We start from the raw sequence: 18,945 nt of genomic DNA on the forward strand, positions 1-18,945 counted from the left end.
GATTCAAAACTCAAAGAAAAGTGAATTCATGATTTACTGTCAGATATATCAGATTTCATTCTCACCAAGTTTCAAAAGTTACAAAGTTTGTCAACAGATGGCGCAGAACATTTTAAAGAAACATAAAATATCCTTTTTTCTAGCATTTTTGACCATTCAAACTGAAATATTTGCACTTACATCTGTCAATTGTTTCCGCAGGCTGTATTATATTGTTATTGAACGTAGAAGTAATTTTGAAAACATTTTTTTTTTTTGCGGTTTTCTCAGCAGCGCCATCTATTGAAGAAATTTTTAACTAATTTTGAAATGATAAAATTTTCAACTAATTTGTTGAGAATAAAGTATTTGTTTTCATAAGCAGTACGAGAGTCCTACATTTTTGGCCCCTTCCGTTTTTCTTTTATTGATTTTTCTTATCTTCGGTAATTTGATTCCCAGTTAGTTTCACTTCATTTGTCTATACGTAAAAAACTAGTGACTTTGTACAGTGCCATGACATCTTACAGTTACAGAATTTCAAATATTAATAGATAATACGATAATAGGTACTGCATAGGTAGGCATCTTACAGTATAAACCTATTCCACAAATGTTGTAGCAATTTGGACCATAATATCTTTCAAATTAACTGACATGCGAAACCAGATTTCCTTTCAAATTAAACGAAACTATATATAATTATGTACATTGTACATGTATGTAATAACTAAACAGCTGGGGGAAATTACGGCTATTCATCTTGATACCACACAAAATTCGGGCATCAGTGAGGATTCTACTTTCAGCAACAATTTTATCTTAGTATGACACTACTATTAATTAATATATTTAAGTGTTAAATAGTTGATACAATTAGACATTAGCTGGTTTATGCCTTACAAACTATAAAACAATCTGAGACTATTGATTAAGGAGAGTTCTAATTGCAAAAAAAATCAAATAAAAAATTTTATTTTTAAAAACCACGTTTTTTTAGTGGAGAATAATAATTAAAAAATAAACATTTGAAAAACGAAAAACGTGGGGCGCATGAAATATATAACAGCAATGTTATATTAGAGTGTGTATGTGTGCTCATGAGAATATGTGTATGTATATCTGTAATTGTAATTGTATCTGGATGTGGAATATGTTTGTGTATATGCATGTGTATGTGGCTGTGCGTGTGTATGAGTAAGAAAATGTGTATATGTATATGTACTGTTATGTATTTCATGCGCCCCACGTTCGTTTTTCAAATTTTTATTTTTTAATTATTATTCTCCACTACAAAAACGTGGTTTTTAAAACTAAACTAAACTAAACTCAGTGGCACAACAGGCCTACTGTGCCCATCTCAGTTTTCTTGATCTTGGGCTCTAGGGAGGAGCAGATGCTCCGGTCAGGTGGTCAGCCGAACTCGGAACCCCCAATGTTTAGTTCCCAAGCATGCTTGATACTCATTTATCGACCCACTGAAGGGATGAAAGGCTGAGTCAACCTTGCCCGTCCCGAGGATCGAACCAGGAACCTGTGGCACGACAGCGCGAAGCTCTACCGCTCAGCCACCGGGCGTCGGTTTTTAAAAATATTATTTTTTATTTGATTTTTTTTTACTTCCAAAATCTCAATTTTTTCACTCACAGTACACAAAACTTTTAAGCTGACATGTGACACTAATTTGAATTAATCGAATCGACAACAAAAGACAATCCAAAAACATTAATTTTTCTTTAATTTTATTTTACTTTGTATGTCTTCTTTCTCTTCATTTTCATGCATTGTCATCCAATTCTGAACTATGTGCCAAATTTGAAGTCTGTAGCTAGTCGGGAAGTTAGTTTAAAATCGATTACAAAATTCCCCCCGAACAGACATACACGAAGGCAAGTTGATATAAACGTGGTAAAAAATGGCAGAAATATTTATAGAATTAAATTGAAACTTTTATCTTGATATTATGAACAATTGTCTTATTAGTATTAATTCAAATTGATTGCCTTTAACAGAATTAGTTCAAAATAATAGCGCTTAATTAGGTTTGTTCAGAATAATGGTTTTGATACTGTATTTAATAATAAAAAAATGTTTCCTCTTTATATATAGCTACTAAAGTACTTTTTTGAATAAATTAGCATAGAGCATTTTTTATGGTTTTACAATGTTTAGAATACCGCAAACAAAAACTTATTTCTTTCGTTTTTTCAAGTTTTTACTTTCTGCTTATTCCCAAAGCTTCTTAAATTCTTTTTAAAAGCGTACCTCTAAAGAAAAAAGTAATCTTTTGTTATAACAAAACAGTTTAGAATGATTTCAAGACTAATTGTGTTTTGTATATTTACCACCCACTCTCGTTAGAAGAAAACTTTTAAGGAATCCTTAAAACTTTCTTGTTTTCCATTACTTTAAATTCTACATCATCTTTTAAAACCTTTTTTATTATTTGCTGAGACTTTTTTTCACTTTGATTCTATTTATCTTCCCTTTTATTATTCATTTACGTGATTCGAATAATACGGTATTTACTACTCTCCATGTAATATCAAAAGCTTTTAATTGATTCTGTTTAAGCAATGCAAGTAATTTCAACAGATTTATTACCCAAAAAAAATTAATTTGAAACATTTGGGTTTCTAAACTTCATTTATTCGTCTATGACTAATTCATTCATTAACGTACTCGTCCACTCACTTATTTGCTACTTTTCCTATTTGATATCACAGGTTCATTTATTCAATTTTCATTCTACTCACTTATTTGTTCACGGATTCATTTGCTATTACATTTTTGAAATAATGCCAGATATTGTGGGTTTTTTTCCATAAGAAAGCAATTTATGGTAAAACCTGGGTTAATATAAACTGCTGTTTGTAGAAAATGCAACACCATGAAAGAATCATCAGAATCAAATGAAATTTAATGCAGAAACGACTTGTACTGATACAAATAAATGATGAAATTTTCAAAACAAAAGAAACAAATTAAGCGTCCGAAATCAGTATTTGGTGCAGCCACCACGCGCTGCAATAAGTGCTGCTATACGACGTGGCATGGAGTCAAACAGATGTTGAATATCTGCTTGAGGAAGAGAATTCCATATCGCTTGTATGCGCAACCAAAGTTCGTCTTTGGAAACTGCAGGACGCGGATCACGAGTGAGACGCCGACCAACCATATCCCACACGTGCTCAATAGGCGACATATCCGGCGAATAAGCAGGCCAAGGAAGAAGTTGCATGCGTTGTGCTGAACAGAAGTCTCTAACAGTCCGCGCAACATGTGGGCGTGCATTATCCTGCTGAAAGATAGCTCCAGGGATGCCTTGAAGGAAAGGAACGACTTCGGGCTGTAGCACTTCACGGACGTATCTGTTGCTATTGAGATTACCCTCAATTCGTATCAAATTGGATCGTCCATGATACGAAATCGCACCCCAGACCATAACTCCGGGTGTTCGACCACTATGTCGTTCAATAATACACTCAGGAAGGCAGCGTTGACCGGCATAACGTCTAACACGAACACGGCCATCATGGGTCTACAAATTGAAGCGTGATTCATCTGAAAAGACAACTTGGTGCCAATCAGCTCGCCAGTCTCTGTGCTCAAGAGCCCACTGCCGACGCAGCCGTCGATGATCCGCCGTGAGGGGAATCCTGTATAATGGCACCCTTGCACGCAATCCACGGCGCAGCAGACAACGACGAATTGACGAAGCCGACAATTGTACACCTGTAGCAGTAGACCAATGTGCTGCCAGCTGCCTGGAGGAAGCTGTGCGATCATTCACCGCCATGCGGAGCAGGTGTCGATCATCGCGCTCTGACGTCACCTTCTGTCGTCCAGTGCCTGTTTTTCGAGTTGTTCGGTGCTCGTCGGTCCACTGCTTCCAAACTCGCATCACTGTGGAACTGTTCCGCTGCATACGAGCTGCTATTGCGCGATAGGAAAATCCTCCTTCTCGAAGGCCGATTATCCTCCCTCGTTCAAACTCCGTAAGTTGCTTGAATTTCTTATTCTTCCGTCGTGGAGGCATACTCAGGTCTCACTAAACGTTTGCCACTAACAAATAATCATAGACTATTTTCAACGTCCCGCTACAGCACTTTATTTATACGCTTTCAGCATCAATTCAGAGGGCGCTGCGCGCGCCACGCACGCGCGATGGCTCTGAAACTTTATTAATTTGCATAATATCCTATAATTGACATTTGCTGCGAATTTCATTTGATTCTGATGATTCCTTCATGGTGTTGCATTTTCTACAAACAGCAGTTTATATAATATCAAAAACTTTTTATAAATTCTCCTCAAATAATTCAAGTAATTTCATTAGATTTATCACCAAAAAAGTTTGGTCGCAAACTGCCGTATAGTGAACTATGGCTTTTTAAACCTCATTCATTCGTCGATGACTAATTCATTCATTAACGTACTCGTCCACTCACTTATTTGCTACTTTTCTTATTTGATACCATAGGTTCATTTATTCACTTTTCATTCTACTCACTTATTTGTACACTGATTCATCTGCTATTACACTTTTAAACTAACGTCAGATATTGTGATTTTTTCCATATCTCTTAAACGAAAATATTGTATGATAAAACCAGGGTTAATGTGTATAATATCAAAAACTTTTTATTAATTCTGTTCAAATAATGCAAATAGTTTCATTAGATTAATCCCCCAAAAAAATGAAACTGAAAAAGTTAGGTCGCAAACTGCCGTACAGTGAATTATGAGTTTTTAAACTTCATTCATTCGTAGATGACTTATTCATTCATTAACGTACTCGTCCACTTATTTGCTACTTTTCTTATTTGATACCATAAGTTCATTTATTCACTTTTCATTTTACTCACTTATTTTTCACGGATTCATTTGCTATTGCACTTTTGAACTAACGTCAGATATTGTGGCTTTTTCCGTATGTCTTAAAAGATAATATTGTATGGTAAAACCAGGGTTAGTGTGTATAATATCAAAAACATTTTATTAATTCTGTTCAAATAATGCAAATAATTTCATTAGATTTATCACCCAAAAAATGAAGCTGAAAAAGTTTGGTCGCAAACTGTCGTACAGTGAATTATGAGTTTTTAAACTTCATTCATTCGTCGATGACTTATTCATTCATTAACGTACTCGTCCACTTATTTGCTACTTTTCTTATTTGATACCATAAGTTCATTTATTCACTTTTCATTCTACTCACTTATTTTTCACGGATTCATTTGCTATTGCACTTTTGAACTAACGTCAGATATTGTGGCTTTTTCCATATGTCTTAAAAGATAATATTGTATGGTAAAACCAGCGTTAGTGTGTATAATATCAAAAACATTTTATTAATTCTGTTCAAATAATGCAAATAATTTCATTAGATTTATCACCCAAAAAATGAAGCTGAAAAAGTTTGGTCGCAAACTGCCGTACAGTGAATTATGAGCTTTTAAACTTCATTCATTCGTCGATGACTTATTCATTCATTAACGTACTCGTCCACTTATTTGCTACTTTTCTTATTTGATACCATAAGTTCATTTATTCACTTTTCATTCTACTCACTTATTTTTCACGGATTCATTTGCTATTGCACTTTTGAACTAACGTCAGATATTGTGGCTTTTTCCGTATGTCTTAAAAGATAATATTGTATGGTAAAACCAGGGTTAGTGTGTATAATATCAAAAACATTTTATTAATTCTGTTCAAATAATGCAAATAATTTCATTAGATTTATCACCCAAAAAATGAAGCTGAAAAAGTTTGGTCGCAAACTGCCGTACAGTGAATTATGAGTTTTTAAACTTCATTCATTCGTCGATGACTTATTCATTCATTAACGTACTCGTCCACTTATTTGCTACTTTTCTTATTTGATACCATAAGTTCATTTATTCACTTTTCATTCTACTCACTTATTTTTCACGGATTCATTTGCTATTGCACTTTTGAACTAACGTCAGATATTGTGGCTTTTTCCGTATGTCTTAAAAGATAATATTGTATGGTAAAACCAGGGTTAGTGTGTATAATATCAAAAACATTTTATTAATTCTGTTCAAATAATGCAAATAATTTCATTAGATTTATCACCCAAAAAATGAAGCTGAAAAAGTTTGGTCGCAAACTGCCGTACAGTGAATTATGAGTTCTTAAACTTCATTCATTCGTCGATGACTTATTCATTCATTAACGTACTCGTCCACTTATTTGCTACTTTTCTTATTTGATACCATAAGTTCATTTCTTCACTTTTCATTTTACTCACTTATTTTTCACGGATTCATTTGCTATTACACTTTTGAACTAACGTCAGATATTGTGGCTTTTTCCGTATGTCTTAAAAGATAATATTGTATGGTAAAACCAGGGTTAGTGTGTATAATATCAAAAACATTTTATTAATTCTGTTCAAATAATGCAAATAATTTCATTAGATTTATCACCCAAAAAATGAAGCTGAAAAAGTTTGGTCGCAAACTGCCGTACAGTGAATTATGAGTTTTTAAACTTCATTCATTCGTCGATGACTTATTCATTCATTAACGTACTCGTCCACTTATTTGCTACTTTTCTTATTTGATACCATAAGTTCATTTATTCACTTTTCATTCTACTCACTTATTTTTCACGGATTCATTTGCTATTGCACTTTTGAACTAACGTCAGATATTGTGGCTTTTTCCGTATGTCTTACAAGATAATATTGTATGGTAAAACCAGGGTTAGTGTGTATAATATCAAAAACATTTTATTAATTCTGTTCAAATAATGCAAATAATTTCATTAGATTTATCACCCAAAAAATGAAGCTGAAAAAGTTTGGTCGCAAACTGCCGTACAGTGAATTATGAGTTTTTAAACTTCATTCATTCGTCGATGACTTATTCATTCATTAACGTACTCGTCCACTTATTTGCTACTTTTCTTATTTGATACCATAAGTTCATTTATTCACTTTTCATTTTACTCACTTATTTTTCACGGATTCATTTGCTATTACACTTTTGAACTAACGTCAGATATTGTGGCTTTTTCCGTATGTCTTAAAAGATAATATTGTATGGTAAAACCAGGGTTAGTGTGTATAATATCAAAAACATTTTATTAATTCTGTTCAAATAATGCAAATAATTTCATTAGATTTATCACCCAAAAAATGAAGCTGAAAAAGTTTGGTCGCAAACTGTCGTACAATGAATTATGAGTTTTTAAACTTCATTCATTCGTCAATGACTTATTCATTCATTAACGTATTCGTCCACTTATTTGCTACTTTTCTTATTTGATACCATAAGTTCATTTATTCACTTTTCATTCTACTCACTTATTTTTCACGGATTCATTTGCTATTGCACTTTTGAACTAACGTCAGATATTGTGGCTTTTTCCATATGTCTTAAAAGATAATATTGTATGGTAAAACCAGCGTTAGTGTGTATAATATCAAAAACATTTTATTAATTCTGTTCAAATAATGCAAATAATTTCATTAGATTTATCACCCAAAAAATGAAGCTGAAAAAGTTTGGTCGCAAACTGCCGTACAGTGAATTATGAGTTTTTAAACTTCATTCATTCGTCGATGACTTATTCATTCATTAACGTACTCGTCCACTTATTTGCTACTTTTCTTATTTGATACCATAAGTTCATTTATTCACTTTTCATTCTACTCACTTATTTTTCACGGATTCATTTGCTATTGCACTTTTGAACTAACGTCAGATATTGTGGCTTTTTCCGTATGTCTTAAAAGATAATATTGTATGGTAAAACCAGGGTTAGTGTGTATAATATCAAAAACATTTTATTAATTCTGTTCAAATAATGCAAATAATTTCATTAGATTTATCACCCAAAAAATGAAGCTGAAAAAGTTTGGTCGCAAACTGCCGTACAGTGAATTATGAGTTTTTAAACTTCATTCATTCGTCGATGACTTATTCATTCATTAACGTACTCGTCCACTTATTTGCTACTTTTCTTATTTGATACCATAAGTTCATTTCTTCACTTTTCATTTTACTCACTTATTTTTCACGGATTCATTTGCTATTACACTTTTGAACTAACGTCAGATATTGTGGCTTTTTCCGTATGTCTTAAAAGATAATATTGTATGGTAAAACCAGGGTTAGTGTGTATAATATCAAAAACATTTTATTAATTCTGTTCAAATAATGCAAATAATTTCATTAGATTTATCACCCAAAAAATGAAGCTGAAAAAGTTTGGTCGCAAACTGCCGTACAGTGAATTATGAGTTTTTAAACTTCATTCATTCGTCGATGACTTATTCATTCATTAACGTACTCGTCCACTTATTTGCTACTTTTCTTATTTGATACCATAAGTTCATTTATTCACTTTTCATTCTACTCACTTATTTTTCACGGATTCATTTGCTATTGCACTTTTGAACTAACGTCAGATATTGTGGCTTTTTCCGTATGTCTTACAAGATAATATTGTATGGTAAAACCAGGGTTAGTGTGTATAATATCAAAAACATTTTATTAATTCTGTTCAAATAATGCAAATAATTTCATTAGATTTATCACCCAAAAAATGAAGCTGAAAAAGTTTGGTCGCAAACTGCCGTACAGTGAATTATGAGTTTTTAAACTTCATTCATTCGTCGATGACTTATTCATTCATTAACGTACTCGTCCACTTATTTGCTACTTTTCTTATTTGATACCATAAGTTCATTTATTCACTTTTCATTTTACTCACTTATTTTTCACGGATTCATTTGCTATTACACTTTTGAACTAACGTCAGATATTGTGGCTTTTTCCGTATGTCTTAAAAGATAATATTGTATGGTAAAACCAGGGTTAGTGTGTATAATATCAAAAACATTTTATTAATTCTGTTCAAATAATGCAAATAATTTCATTAGATTTATCACCCAAAAAATGAAGCTGAAAAAGTTTGGTCGCAAACTGTCGTACAATGAATTATGAGTTTTTAAACTTCATTCATTCGTCAATGACTTATTCATTCATTAACGTACTCGTCCACTTATTTGCTACTTTTCTTATTTGATACCATAAGTTCATTTATTCACTTTTCATTCTACTCACTTATTTTTCACGGATTTCATTTGCTATTACACTTTTGAACTAACGTCAGATATTGTGGCTTTTTCCGTATGTCTTAAAAGATAATATTGTATGGTAAAACCAGGGTTAGTGTGTATAATATCAAAAACATTTTATTAATTCTGTTCAAATAATGCAAATAATTTCATTAGATTTATCACCCAAAAAATGAAGCTGAAAAAGTTTGGTCGCAAACTGCCGTACAGTGAATTATGAGTTTTTAAACTTCATTCATTCGTCGATGACTTATTCATTCATTAACGTACTCGTCCACTTATTTGCTACTTTTCTTATTTGATACCATAAGTTCATTTATTCACTTTTCATTCTACTCACTTATTTTTCACGGATTCATTTGCTATTGCACTTTTGAACTAACGTCAGATATTGTGGCTTTTTCCGTATGTCTTAAAAGATAATATTGTATGGTAAAACCAGGGTTAGTGTGTATAATATCAAAAACATTTTATTAATTCTGTTCAAATAATGCAAATAATTTCATTAGATTTATCACCCAAAAAATGAAGCTGAAAAAGTTTGGTCGCAAACTGCCGTACAGTGAATTATGAGTATTTTAAACTTCATTCATTCGTCGATGACTTATTCATTCATTAACGTACTCGTCCACTTATTTGCTACTTTTCTTATTTGATACCATAAGTTCATTTATTCACTTTTCATTTTACTCACTTATTTTTCACGGATTCATTTGCTATTGCACTTTTGAACTAACGTCAGATATTGTGGCTTTTTCCGTATGTCTTAAAAGATAATATTGTATGGTAAAACCAGGGTTAGTGTGTATAATATCAAAAACATTTTATTAATTCTGTTCAAATAATGCAAATAATTTCATTAGATTTATCACCCAAAAAATGAAGCTGAAAAAGTTTGGTCGCAAACTGCCGTACAGTGAATTATGAGTTTTTAAACTTCATTCATTCGTCGATGACTTATTCATTCATTAACGTACTCGTCCACTTATTTGCTACTTTTCTTATTTGATACCATAAGTTCATTTATTCACTTTTCATTCTACTCACTTATTTTTCACGGATTCATTTGCTATTGCACTTTTGAACTAACGTCAGATATTGTGGCTTTTTCCGTATGTCTTAAAAGATAATATTGTATGGTAAAACCAGGGTTAGTGTGTATAATATCAAAAACATTTTATTAATTCTGTTCAAATAATGCAAATAATTTCATTAGATTTATCACCCAAAAAATGAAGCTGAAAAAGTTTGGTCGCAAACTGCCGTACAGTGAATTATGAGTTTTTAAACTTCATTCATTCGTCGATGACTTATTCATTCATTAACGTACTCGTCCACTTATTTGCTACTTTTCTTATTTGATACCATAAGTTCATTTATTCACTTTTCATTTTACTCACTTATTTTTCACGGATTCATTTGCTATTACACTTTTGAACTAACGTCAGATATTGTGGCTTTTTCCGTATGTCTTAAAAGATAATATTGTATGGTAAAACCAGGGTTAGTGTGTATAATATCAAAAACATTTTATTAATTCTGTTCAAATAATGCAAATAATTTCATTAGATTTATCACCCAAAAAATGAAGCTGAAAAAGTTTGGTCGCAAACTGCCGTACAGTGAATTATGAGTTTTTAAACTTCATTCATTCGTCGATGACTTATTCATTCATTAACGTACTCGTCCACTTATTTGCTACTTTTCTTATTTGATACCATAAGTTCATTTATTCACTTTTCATTCTACTCACTTATTTTTCACGGATTCATTTGCTATTGCACTTTTGAACTAACGTCAGATATTGTGGCTTTTTCCATATGTCTTAAAAGATAATATTGTATGGTAAAACCAGCGTTAGTGTGTATAATATCAAAAACATTTTATTAATTCTGTTCAAATAATGCAAATAATTTCATTAGATTTATCACCCAAAAAATGAAGCTGAAAAAGTTTGGTCGCAAACTGCCGTACAGTGAATTATGAGTTTTTAAACTTCATTCATTCGTCGATGACTTATTCATTCATTAACGTACTCGTCCACTTATTTGCTACTTTTCTTATTTGATACCATAAGTTCATTTATTCACTTTTCATTCTACTCACTTATTTTTCACGGATTCATTTGCTATTGCACTTTTGAACTAACGTCAGATATTGTGGCTTTTTCCGTATGTCTTAAAAGATAATATTGTATGGTAAAACCAGGGTTAGTGTGTATAATATCAAAAACATTTTATTAATTCTGTTCAAATAATGCAAATAATTTCATTAGATTTATCACCCAAAAAATGAAGCTGAAAAAGTTTGGTCGCAAACTGCCGTACAGTGAATTATGAGTTTTTTAAACTTCATTCATTCGTCGATGACTTATTCATTCATTAACGTACTCGTCCACTTATTTGCTACTTTTCTTATTTGATACCATAAGTTCATTTATTCACTTTTCATTTTACTCACTTATTTTTCACGGATTCATTTGCTATTGCACTTTTGAACTAACGTCAGATATTGTGGCTTTTTCCGTATGTCTTAAAAGATAATATTGTATGGTAAAACCAGGGTTAGTGTGTATAATATCAAAAACATTTTATTAATTCTGTTCAAATAATGCAAATAATTTCATTAGATTTATCACCCAAAAAATGAAGCTGAAAAAGTTTGGTCGCAAACTGTCGTACAGTGAATTATGAGTTTTTAAACTTCATTCATTCGTCGATGACTTATTCATTCATTAACGTACTCGTCCACTTATTTGCTACTTTTCTTATTTGATACCATAAGTTCATTTATTCACTTTTCATTCTACTCACTTATTTTTCACGGATTCATTTGCTATTGCACTTTTGAACTAACGTCAGATATTGTGGCTTTTTCCATATGTCTTAAAAGATAATATTGTATGGTAAAACCAGGGTTAGTGTGTATAATATCAAAAACATTTTATTAATTCTGTTCAAATAATGCAAATAATTTCATTAGATTTATCACCCAAAAAATGAAGCTGAAAAAGTTTGGTCGCAAACTGCCGTACAGTGAATTATGAGTTTTTAAACTTCATTCATTCGTCGATGACTTATTCATTCATTAACGTACTCGTCCACTTATTTGCTACTTTTCTTATTTGATACCATAAGTTCATTTATTCACTTTTCATTCTACTCACTTATTTTTCACGGATTCATTTGCTATTGCACTTTTGAACTAACGTCAGATATTGTGGCTTTTTCCATATGTCTTAAAAGATAATATTGTATGGTAAAACCAGGGTTAGTGTGTATAATATCAAAAACATTTTATTAATTCTGTTCAAATAATGCAAATAATTTCATTAGATTTATCACCCAAAAAATGAAGCTGAAAAAGTTTGGTCGCAAACTGTCGTACAGTGAATTATGAGTTTTTAAACTTCATTCATTCGTCGATGACTTATTCAATCATTAACGTACTCGTCCACTTATTTGCTACTTTTCTTATTTGATACCATAAGTTCATTTATTCACTTTTCATTCTACTCACTTATTTTTCACGGATTCATTTGCTATTGCACTTTTGAACTAACGTCAGATATTGTGGCTTTTTCCGTATGTCTTAAAAGATAATATTGTATGGTAAAACCAGGGTTAGTGTGTATAATATCAAAAACATTTTATTAATTCTGTTCAAATAATGCAAATAATTTCATTAGATTTATCACCCAAAAAATGAAGCTGAAAAAGTTTGGTCGCAAACTGCCGTACAGTGAATTATGAGTTTTTAAACTTCATTCATTCGTCGATGACTTATTCATTCATTAACGTACTCGTCCACTTATTTGCTACTTTTCTTATTTGATACCATAAGTTCATTTATTCACTTTTCATTCTACTCACTTATTTTTCACGGATTCATTTGCTATTGCACTTTTGAACTAACGTCAGATATTGTGGCTTCTTCCGTATGTCTTAAAAGATAATATTGTATGGTAAAACCAGGGTTAGTGTGTATAATATCAAAAACATTTTATTAATTCTGTTCAAATAATGCAAATAATTTCATTAGATTTATCACCCAAAAAATGAAGCTGAAAAAGTTTGGTCGCAAACTGCCGTACAGTGAATTATGAGTTTTTAAACTTCATTCATTCGTCGATGACTTATTCATTCATTAACGTACTCGTCCACTTATTTGCTACTTTTCTTATTTGATACCATAAGTTCATTTATTCACTTTTCATTCTACTCACTTATTTTTCACGGATTCATTTGCTATTGCACTTTTGAACTAACGTCAGATATTGTGGCTTTTTCCGTATGTCTTAAAAGATAATATTGTATGGTAAAACCAGGGTTAGTGTGTATAATATCAAAAACATTTTATTAATTCTGTTCAAATAATGCAAATAATTTCATTAGATTTATCACCCAAAAAATGAAGCTGAAAAAGTTTGGTCGCAAACTGCCGTACAGTGAATTATGAGTTTTTAAACTTCATTCATTCGTCGATGACTTATCCATTCATTAACGTACTCGTCCACTTATTTGCTACTTTTCTTATTTGATACCATAAGTTCATTTATTCACTTTTCATTCTACTCACTTATTTTTCACGGATTCATTTGCTATTGCACTTTTGAACTAACGTCAGATATTGTGGCTTTTTCCATATGTCTTAAAAGATAATATTGTATGGTAAAACCAGGGTTAGTGTGTATAATATCAAAAACAATTTATTAATTCTGTTCAAATAATGCAAATAATTTCATTAGATTTATCACCCAAAAAATGAAGCTGAAAAAGTTTGGTCGCAAACTGCCGTACAGTGAATTATGAGTTTTTAAACTTCATTCATTCGTCGATGACTTATTCATTCATTAACGTACTCGTCCACTTATTTGCTACTTTTCTTATTTGATACCATAAGTTCATTTATTCACTTTTCATTCTACTCACTTATTTTTCACGGATTCATTTGCTATTGCACTTTTGAACTAACGTCAGATATTGTGGCTTTTTCCGTATGTCTTAAAAGATAATATTGTATGGTAAAACCAGGGTTAGTGTGTATAATATCAAAAACATTTTATTAATTCTGTTCAAATAATGCAAATAATTTCATTAGATTTATCACCCAAAAAATGAAGCTGAAAAAGTTTGGTCGCAAACTGCCGTACAGTGAATTATGAGTTTTTAAACTTCATTCATTCGTCGATGACTTATTCATTCATTAACGTACTCGTCCACTTATTTGCTACTTTTCTTATTTGATACCATAAGTTCATTTATTCACTTTTCATTTTACTCACTTATTTTTCACGGATTCATTTGCTATTACACTTTTGAACTAACGTCAGATATTGTGGCTTTTTCCGTATGTCTTAAAAGATAATATTGTATGGTAAAACCAGGGTTAGTGTGTATAATATCAAAAACATTTTATTAATTCTGTTCAAATAATGCAAATAATTTCATTAGATTTATCACCCAAAAAATGAAGCTGAAAAAGTTTGGTCGCAAACTGCCGTACAGTGAATTATGAGTTTTTAAACTTCATTCATTCGTCGATGACTTATTCATTCATTAACGTACTCGTCCACTTATTTGCTACTTTTCTTATTTGATACCATAAGTTCATTTATTCACTTTTCATTCTACTCACTTATTTTTCACGGATTCATTTGCTATTGCACTTTTGAACTAACGTCAGATATTGTGGCTTTTTCCATATGTCTTAAAAGATAATATTGTATGGTAAAACCAGGGTTAGTGTGTATAATATCAAAAACATTTTATTAATTCTGTTCAAATAATGCAAATAATTTCATTAGATTTATCACCCAAAAAATGAAGCTGAAAAAGTTTGGTCGCAAACTGCCGTACAGTGAATTATGAGTTTTTAAACTTCATTCATTCGTCGATGACTTATTCATTCATTAACGTACTCGTCCACTTATTTGCTACTTTTCTTATTTGATACCATAAGTTCATTTATTCACTTTTCATTCTACTCACTTATTTTTCACGGATTCATTTGCTATTGCACTTTTGAACTAACGTCAGATATTGTGGCTTTTTCCATATGTCTTAAAAGATAATATTGTATGGTAAAACCAGGGTTAGTGTGTATAATATCAAAAACATTTTATTAATTCTGTTCAAATAATGCAAATAATTTCATTAGATTTATCACCCAAAAAATGAAGCTGAAAAAGTTTGGTCGCAAACTGTCGTACAGTGAATTATGAGTTTTTAAACTTCATTCATTCGTCGATGACTTATTCATTCATTAACGTACTCGTCCACTTATTTGCTACTTTTCTTATTTGATACCATAAGTTCATTTATTCACTTTTCATTCTACTCACTTATTTTTCACGGATTCATTTGCTATTGCACTTTTGAACTAACGTCAGATATTGTGGCTTTTTCCGTATGTCTTAAAAGATAATATTGTATGGTAAAACCAGGGTTAGTGTGTATAATATCAAAAACATTTTATTAATTCTGTTCAAATAATGCAAATAATTTCATTAGATTTATCACCCAAAAAATGAAGCTGAAAAAGTTTGGTCGCAAACTGCCGTACAGTGAATTATGAGTTTTTAAACTTCATTCATTCGTCGATGACTTATTCATTCATTAACGTACTCGTCCACTTATTTGCTACTTTTCTTATTTGATACCATAAGTTCATTTATTCACTTTTCATTCTACTCACTTATTTTTCACGGATTCATTTGCTATTGCACTTTTGAACTAACGTCAGATATTGTGGCTTTTTCCGTATGTCTTAAAAGATAATATTGTATGGTAAAACCAGGGTTAGTGTGTATAATATCAAAAACATTTTATTAATTCTGTTCAAATAATGCAAATAATTTCATTAGATTTATCACCCAAAAAATGAAGCTGAAAAAGTTTGGTCGCAAACTGCCGTACAGTGAATTATGAGTTTTTAAACTTCATTCATTCGTCGATGACTTATTCATTCATTAACGTACTCGTCCACTTATTTGCTACTTTTCTTATTTGATACCATAAGTTCATTTATTCACTTTTCATTTTACTCACTTATTTTTCACGGATTCATTTGCTATTGCACTTTTGAACTAACGTCAGATATTGTGGCTTTTTCCGTATGTCTTAAAAGATAATATTGTATGGTAAAACCAGGGTTAGTGTGTATAATATCAAAAACATTTTATTAATTCTGTTCAAATAATGCAAATAATTTCATTAGATTTATCACCCAAAAAATGAAGCTGAAAAAGTTTGGTCGCAAACTGTCGTACAGTGAATTATGAGTTTTTAAACTTCATTCATTCGTCGATGACTTATTCATTCATTAACGTACTCGTCCACTTATTTGCTACTTTTCTTATTTGATACCATAAGTTCATTTATTCACTTTTCATTTTACTCACTTATTTTTCACGGATTCATTTGCTATTGCACTTTTGAACTAACGTCAGATATTGTGGCTTTTTCCGTATGTCTTAAAAGATAATATTGTATGGTAAAACCAGGGTTAGTGTGTATAATATCAAAAACATTTTATTAATTCTGTTCAAATAATGCAAATAATTTCATTAGATTTATCACCCAAAAAATGAAGCTGAAAAAGTTTGGTCGCAAACTGTCGTACAGTGAATTATGAGTTTTTAAACTTCATTCATTCGTCGATGACTTATTCATTCATTAACGTACTCGTCCACTTATTTGCTACTTTTCTTATTTGATACCATAAGTTCATTTATTCACTTTTCATTCTACTCACTTATTTTTCACGGATTCATTTGCTATTGCACTTTTGAACTAACGTCAGATATTGTGGCTTTTTCCATATGTCTTAAAAGATAATATTGTATGGTAAAACCAGGGTTAGTGTGTATAATATCAAAAACATTTTATTAATTCTGTTCAAATAATGCAAATAATTTCATTAGATTTATCACCCAAAAAATGAAGCTGAAAAAGTTTGGTCGCAAACTGCCGTACAGTGAATTATGAGTTTTTAAACTTCATTCATTCGTCGATGACTTATTCATTCATTAACGTACTCGTCCACTTATTTGCTACTTTTCTTATTTGATACCATAAGTTCATTTATTCACTTTTCATTCTACTCACTTATTTTTCACGGATTCATTTGCTATTGCACTTTTGAACTAACGTCAGATATTGTGGCTTTTTCCATATGTCTTAAAAGATAATATTGTATGGTAAAACCAGGGTTAGTGTGTATAATATCAAAAACATTTTATTAATTCTGTTCAAATAATGCAAATAATTTCATTAGATTTATCACCCAAAAAATGAAGCTGAAAAAGTTTGGTCGCAAACTGTCGTACAGTGAATTATGAGTTTTTAAACTTCATTCATTCGTCGATGACTTATTCATTCATTAACGTACTCGTCCACTTATTTGCTACTTTTCTTATTTGATACCATAAGTTCATTTATTCACTTTTCATTCTACTCACTTATTTTTCACGGATTCATTTGCTATTGCACTTTTGAACTAACGTCAGATATTGTGGCTTTTTCCGTATGTCTTAAAAGATAATATTGTATGGTAAAACCAGGGTTAGTGTGTATAATATCAAAAACATTTTATTAATTCTGTTCAAATAATGCAAATAATTTCATTAGATTTATCACCCAAAAAATGAAGCTGAAAAAGTTTGGTCGCAAACTGCCGTACAGTGAATTATGAGTTTTTAAACTTCATTCATTCGTCGATGACTTATTCATTCATTAACGTACTCGTCCACTTATTTGCTACTTTTCTTATTTGATACCATAAGTTCATTTATTCACTTTTCATTCTACTCACTTATTTTTCACGGATTCATTTGCTATTGCACTTTTGAACTAACGTCAGATATTGTGGCTTTTTCCATATGTCTTAAAAGATAATATTGTATGGTAAAACCAGGGTTAGTGTGTATAATATCAAAAACATTTTATTAATTCTGTTCAAATAATGCAAATAATTTCATTAGATTTATCACCCAAAAAATGAAGCTGAAAAAGTTTGGTCGCAAACTGCCGTACAGTGAATTATGAGTTTTTAAACTTCATTCATTCGTCGATGACTTATTCATTCATTAACGTACTCGTCCACTTATTTGCTACTTTTCTTATTTGATACCATAAGTTCATTTATTCACTTTTCATTTTACTCACTTATTTTTCACGGATTCATTTGCTATTGCACTTTTGAACTAACGTCAGATATTGTGGCTTTTTCCATATGTCTTAAAAGATAATATTGTATGGTAAAACCAGGGTTAGTGTGTATAATATCAAAAACATTTTATTAATTCTGTTCAAATAATGCAAATAATTTCATTAGATTTATCACCCAAAAAATGAAGCTGAAAAAGTTTGGTCGCAAACTGTCGTACAGTGAATTATGAGTTTTTAAACTTCATTCCTTCTTCGTTGACTAATCAATTTATTTACCTATTCGGCCATTCACTTATTTGTTTCTTTTCTTTTTTGGTTCCATAGGTTCATTTATTCATTTTCCACTCACTTATTTGTTCACTTCATTTGCTATTACGTTTTTAGGCAAGCGTCGGAGGTTGGTTTTTTCTTCTTATCTTGCAAAGGAAAATAATGAAAACCAGGTTTCAAAATTAATGGTGATCTGTTGGTCTGGACTACTATAAAGTAATTATCAGTTATCTTCCTTATGCGTTTCGATTTTCAGTTTCCTATTTTGGTCTGTTTCATTATGACCAACTATATATCATAATATTTATAAATCCATCATAGATGGGAGCATTACACATTCTTTTTATTGTAATTTTTCATTTAAATTAAATTTTACGTTAAATAAGGCAAAGAATCTATTAGAGTGAT

General features: G+C 30.9%; 1 protein-coding gene across 5 annotated transcripts in view; it reads left to right on the forward strand.

The window, feature by feature from the left end:
* Window positions 1-18,945, forward strand: part of LOC107456068 (synaptotagmin-15) — a 186,344-nt gene that overhangs the window by 103,944 nt on the left and 63,455 nt on the right. The window lies entirely within an intron of this gene.

This window comes from Parasteatoda tepidariorum, chromosome 6 (genome assembly GCF_982258835.1).
Source record: "Parasteatoda tepidariorum strain Cologne lab strain chromosome 6, Ptep-v5.0, whole genome shotgun sequence".
NCBI classification, from domain to species: domain Eukaryota; kingdom Metazoa; phylum Arthropoda; class Arachnida; order Araneae; family Theridiidae; genus Parasteatoda; species Parasteatoda tepidariorum.